The sequence below is a fragment of the Hypanus sabinus genome, chromosome 1 (assembly GCF_030144855.1).
Source record: "Hypanus sabinus isolate sHypSab1 chromosome 1, sHypSab1.hap1, whole genome shotgun sequence".
Taxonomy (NCBI): Eukaryota; Metazoa; Chordata; class Chondrichthyes; order Myliobatiformes; family Dasyatidae; genus Hypanus; species Hypanus sabinus.
Window position 1 is genome coordinate 44,466,945 of NC_082706.1, and position 6,000 is coordinate 44,472,944.

A 6,000-nucleotide genomic window follows, 5' to 3' on the forward strand; every position below is an offset into this window, starting at 1 on the left:
ACAGCATGAGGGAGAAGAGTTTGTGTGAGGGGTGTCTAGGGTCCTTCATAATGCTGTTTGCTTTGCGGATGCAGCATGTGCTGTCAACGTCTGTATTGGCAGGAAGAGAGACCTGATAACCTTCTCAGCTAACCTCACTATCCGGACAGAGACTTGCGAACTGAGACGGTGCGATTCCTGTATCAGGCAGTGATGCAGCTGCAGAGGATGCTCTCGATACATTGAACGTGATGAGTATAGGGAGTGGGAGATGGACTTTTCTCTGCCTTCACAGAAAGTCGAGATGCTGTTGGGCTTTCTTGGTTATGGAGCTGGTGTTGAGGGACCAGGTGAGATTCTCCACCAGGTGAACACCAAGAAATTTGGTGCTCTTAATGATCTCAACGGAGGATCCGTCAATGTTCAGCAGAGAGTGGTCACTCCGTGCTCTCCTGAAGTCAACAACTATATTTTTTGTTTGCTTTACATTCAGAGACAGGTTGTTGGCTCTGCACCAGTCTGTTAGCTGCTGCACCTCCTCTCTGTAAGCTGACTCGTTGTTCTTGCTGATGAGACTCATCACGGTCGTGCCATCGATGAACTTGATGATGAGATTCGAGCTGTGTATTGCTGCACAGTCGTGGGTCAGCAGACTGAATAGCAGTGGACTGAGCACACAGCCCTGGGGGGCCCCCGGGTTCAGTGTGATGGTGTTGGAGATGCTGCACCCAAGCCGAACTGACTGAGGTCTCCCAATCAGAAAGAGGATGAGATCTCAGGGTACTTGGAGGTACGAGATCAAATAGACATACTCAGCATGATTTCATCAAATGAAAATCTCGCCTGACTAATCTGTTGGAACTCCTTGAAGAAACAACAAGCAGGGTAGACAAAGGAGAATCAGTTTATGATGGGTACTTGTATTTTCAGAAGGCCTTTGAGAAGGTGCCACAGATGAGTTGGCTTAACGAGCTACGACCTCATCAATTTGCAGGGAAGATTCCCGCATGGATTAAGTAGTGGCTGATTGGCAGAAGACACAGTGTGGGAATAAACAAGCCTTTTCTGGATGGCTACCGGTGTCCAGTGGTGTTCCAGAGGGGTCTGTGTTAGACCGATTCCATATCAATAATTTGGACGATAGAATTGATGGCTTTGTTGCACAGTTTGCGGATGATATGAAGTTTGGTGGAGATTCAGGTAGTTGTGAGGAAGTAGAGAGGCTACAGAGGATTTAGAAAGATCAGGAGAATGGGCAAAGGAATGGCAGATAGAAAACAGTGTTAGGAAGTGTATGGCCATGCACTTTCGTGGAAGAAATGAAAAGGATTGATTATTTTCTAAATGGAGATAAAGTACAGAGCTCTGAGATGCAAAGAGATCTGAGATCCCTTGTGCAGGAATGCCTAAAGGTTAATTTGTAGGTTGAGTCTGTGGAGAGGAAGGCAAATGTGATGCTAGCATTCATTTCAAGAGGATTAGAAGCAAGAATGTAATGTTAATACTTTATGAAGCACTGGTGAGACCTTACTTGCAGTCTTGTGAGCAGTTTTGGGCCCCTAATATTAGAAAGGATGTGCTGAATCTGGAGAAGATCAGAGAATCCTTTGATCCTCAAATTTTGCCCACACACCCCTCCACCCCCCTCCTCCAGCACTCTCCCTTACCCCACACTCTCTCAGACCTCCCTCCAGCTCATTCCCGCAGTGAAGCCTCAGATCTCCAAGGCACACAAACACGTGATGACACACACACAACATGTGACCATGTACTCACTTGTCTCAAACACGCATGTGGAAGAGAGACATGTGTGTATATATATATTAGGTTATTAACTGTCCAGTGCTATCACGGGGTATCAATGTCATGAAAACGAGGTTCTCGCAGCATCAAAAGAGTTTCTATGGAGACACGATTAACATAAATTAACATAACCTCAAATTAACCTACATTTAATCAACAAAATAAATAAAGCAGACTGTAGGAATGGTGTAGATGAGAGGAAATCTGGTTTAACATTGGGTTAGGGTTTTCTGAGTGGGTTCAGGAACCTATGACTGTGGAAATAAGTTGTTGTCAAGCCTCTTTAGGAATAAAAAGGCACACGAACATGGCATCACATTTCCATGTGAGCATGTCCTCACGTGGTTCAAACATACATGCTCGTAGACATGAACACACCAACACAGCCAGGCACTCTTACCTGGACGGGGGGAGGGGGTGGGGGAAGAGAATGTGAGAAACCGGGGGGGGGGGGGGGAGGGAGGAGGGAGGGACAGACTCACTGGGGGTGGTGGTTCGGGTTGATCTAACCTGCATTGCCTGCTCTCCCTCTGTCTGACCTTTTGGGCTCAGCTCAGATGTTCATGGAATATCAAGTGTCACAAACACCAGATCCACGGGACCCTGGTGAGTTGCTCTGCCCTCTCCAGAGACCTTCAGTACATTACCATGTAACCCATCACTCCCCACTTTACCTGACATGGGAGTGAGCAAGGCTGACCAATAGGAAGAAAGATCTGACCCTGACATCCCACAAACACAACCTCCCTCACCCCACCACATCTCCGGTGTCCCTTATCTGCCACGAAACAGCTGAGTTTACGATGAGACATCGTTTAGAAGCTTCTGACAGATAGGTCGGTATCTGTTACCCGGGGTTATAATGTTCAATATTAGAGGACACGCATTGAAGGTGAGAAGGCATAGAACATTCACAGGACAGCATCCTTTTCATACAGCGAGCTGAGGGAGTCTGTAATGTTCTGTCAGGGGTGGTGGTGAAGGTAGAGGTGTTTCAAAGGCAGTAAGATAGGCATAGGAATGTGCAGGGAATAGAGGGATATGGACAAGTTGTAGGCAGAATAGGTTAGCTTAGTTTTGGATTTGATTTCTAGAATAATTGTCTCACTTTAACACTATGAGCCACAGGGGATGTTCCTGAGCTGTACTTTCCCACATTCTATGTACATTGGAACACATTGCAAAGGTGAAATGGAATTGATTGTAGAAATCATTCCAGTGATTAACACATGGAATCTTGTGTTCTCATGCTTAAATCTTTATTTGTCTTTATTAGATGCCCCACAGAATCTCTCAATCACTCCTCCCAACAACGTGAACAATTCCTGGGTGAATATGAAGGAAGGGATTCCTACATCGATCCTCTGCTGCGTCCAGAGTTTCCCAGCATCTAATCTAACGTGGAGACGTCTCGGTGTCACACTGAACACAACAAGTTCCAGCAATTAACTGTGGCTGGAGTTTCCTCAGGTGACACCCCAGCAGGCTGGAGTCTATCAGTGTGTGGCAGAGAATGAACACGGGACAGCGGAGAGGGCCATCACCCTCAGTGTGGAGTGTAAGTGAATGCATTGTACAAATGCAAAGTCAGTGGACTATTTATCCTTCGGTACACAATACACACTCAGCGGCCACTTTATTAAGCTCCTGTACACCTGCTCGTTAATAGAAATATCGAATCAGTGAATCATGTGTCGGCAACTCAATGCATAAAAGCATGCAGACATGGTTAAAAGATTACGTTGTAGCTCAGAGCAAATATTGGAATGGGGAGGAAATATAATCAAAGTGATTTTAACCATTCTCTGCAGGCTCGCTGACCTTGAGTGTAAGTGAGGAAGAGGAGGATGTGACCACCTTCTGTACCATCTGAAACCAGCATGGAGAGGTCATGTTTGCAGTGTCCCTGTGGATGAAAGGTGAGGATATCTCTGAGAAATATTCTCCACTCAGCAGACTGCAGCCCTAACCTCAGCAATTCCCTCCATCCTCTACTCGAGCTCCATATGAGCAAAGTCCACCTTTCCTCCCAGCTAGATGGGGAAGATCCCGTCGCCAGAGGGGAGTTCATTCCAGAGTCCTGGTGCCAATAATGGTCACGTTTCATTACTGGTTGTGGGATCTTGCTGTGTACATTCTCGCTGCCCTGATTCCCTTGGGAGCTGGTGGCAACCATAGCTCACAAGCTAAGGAACACATTGGGATGGTGAAATGTGCCAGTGATGTTGGAATCGCACCCTCCACTCTCCTTCAAAACCCCACGGCCTTGATCCATTTCCCTCAATGTGCTGAGGACAAAGCCGAAGTAAAATAGGGGATGAACACATGGATCTCTCTCTTCCACTAAATGTTGGCACTGAAAACCCGAATGTCCTGGATATTACATTAGAATCAGAATCAGAATCAGGTCCAATATCACCGGCACACGCTGTCAAATGTGTTGTTTTGTGGCAAGACTACATGGCAATGTACAGTACAATATCTATAAATTACAATAAGAAATATATATACAGTGTCTGTAAAAAGTATTCAGCCCCCTTGGAGGTTTTGGAGAGACATAATATGATTAGGAAGAGTCAGCATGGCTTTGTCGAAGGCAGGTCATGCCTTACGAGCCTGATTGAATTTTTTAAGGATGTGACTAAACACATTGATGAAGGTAGAACAGTAGATGTAGTGTTTATGGATTTCAGCAAGGCATTTGATAAGGTACCCTATGTGAGGCTTATTGAGAAAGTAAGGAGGCTGGGATCCAAGGCGACATTGCTTTGTGGATCTAGAATGGGCTTGCCCACAGAAGGCAAAGTGTGGTTGTAGATGGGTCATATTCTGCATGGAAGCCAGTGACCAGTAGTTTGCCTCAGGGATCTATTCTGGGACACCTACTCTTCGTGATTTTTAATAAATGACCTGGATGAGGAAGTGAAGGGATGGGTTAATAAATATGCTGATAACACAAAGGTTGGGGGTGTTGTGGATCACATGGAGGGTTGTCAGAGGCTACAGCGGGACATCGACAGGATGCAAAATTGGGCTGAGAAGTGGCAGGTGGAATTCAACACGAATAAGTGTGATATGGTTCATTTAGGTAGGTCAAATATAATGGCAGAATATATTATTAATGGTAAGACTCTTGGTAATGTGGAGGATCAGATGGATCTTGGGGTCTGAGTCCATAGGACACTCAAAGCTGCTGTGCACGTTGACTCTGTGGTTAAGAAGGCATAGACAGCACTGGCCTTCATCAATCGTGGGATTGAGTTTAGGAGCTGAAAGATAATGTTGCAGCTATAGAGGACCCTGATCATACCCTATTTGGAGTACTGTGCTCAGTTCTGATCACCTCACTACAGGAAGGATGTGGAAACCAGTATGTTGCCCAGACTGGGGAACATGCCTAATGAGAATCAGCTGAGTGAACTCGGCTTTTTCTTCTTGGAACGAGAGAGGATGCGAGATGACCTGGTGGAGGTGTACAAGATAATGAGAGGAATTCATCATGTGGATAGTCATAGGCTTTTTCCCAGGGCTGAAATGGCTAGCTCAAGGGGACACAGTTTTGGGGAGTTTGGAAGTCGGTACAGAGGAGATGTCAGGGTAAGTTATTTATGCAGAGAGTGGTGAGTACGTGGAATGGGCTGCCGGCAACAGTGGTGGACGCAGATGTGATAGGGTTTTTAAGAGACTCCTAGATAGCATGATCCCACATGGAGCTTAGAAAAAAAGTTTGGGCTATGTGTAACCCTAGGTAATATCTAAGGCAAGGACATGTTCAGCACAACTTTGTGGGCTGAAGTACTTGTATTGCACTGTAGGTTTTCTATGTTTCTATGTTCATTGATATCAAGGGAAACTGGAGACTCGCTGACTCAGACAAATAAAATTGCATTGCTTCTACTTGGGGGCGGTGGGGCACCTGGTGCGCAATGTGGAGACAATATCCGTTGGGGAATGCCGCTCATGGTTGGGGGGAGCTGGTGAGGGGGGAGTACAGTGGGGGGGGGTGGTGAAGAGGATGTGCCATGTTGTGGAAAGTATGGGAACGAGGAGGGTGCATTGTGCTGTGAGAGGGATTGTGAAGAGGGAGTGCCACGTTGTGTGAGGGGCAGTGAAGAGAAAGCATTGCACTGTGGGATGGGCGGTAGGAGGGAGAGCTGCAAAATGGAAGAGGCAGTGTGGAAGGAATGCTACGCTATGGAGGGTTAGTGTGGAGGGAGC

The 6,000-nt window shown here is 46.4% G+C and overlaps 1 pseudogene; it reads left to right on the plus strand.

The window, feature by feature from the left end:
• LOC132399059 (sialic acid-binding Ig-like lectin 10) overlaps window positions 1-3,655 on the plus strand; it is a 247,307-nt pseudogene extending 243,652 nt beyond the window's left edge.
• The last annotated feature ends 2,345 nt before the right edge of the window (window positions 3,656-6,000 follow it).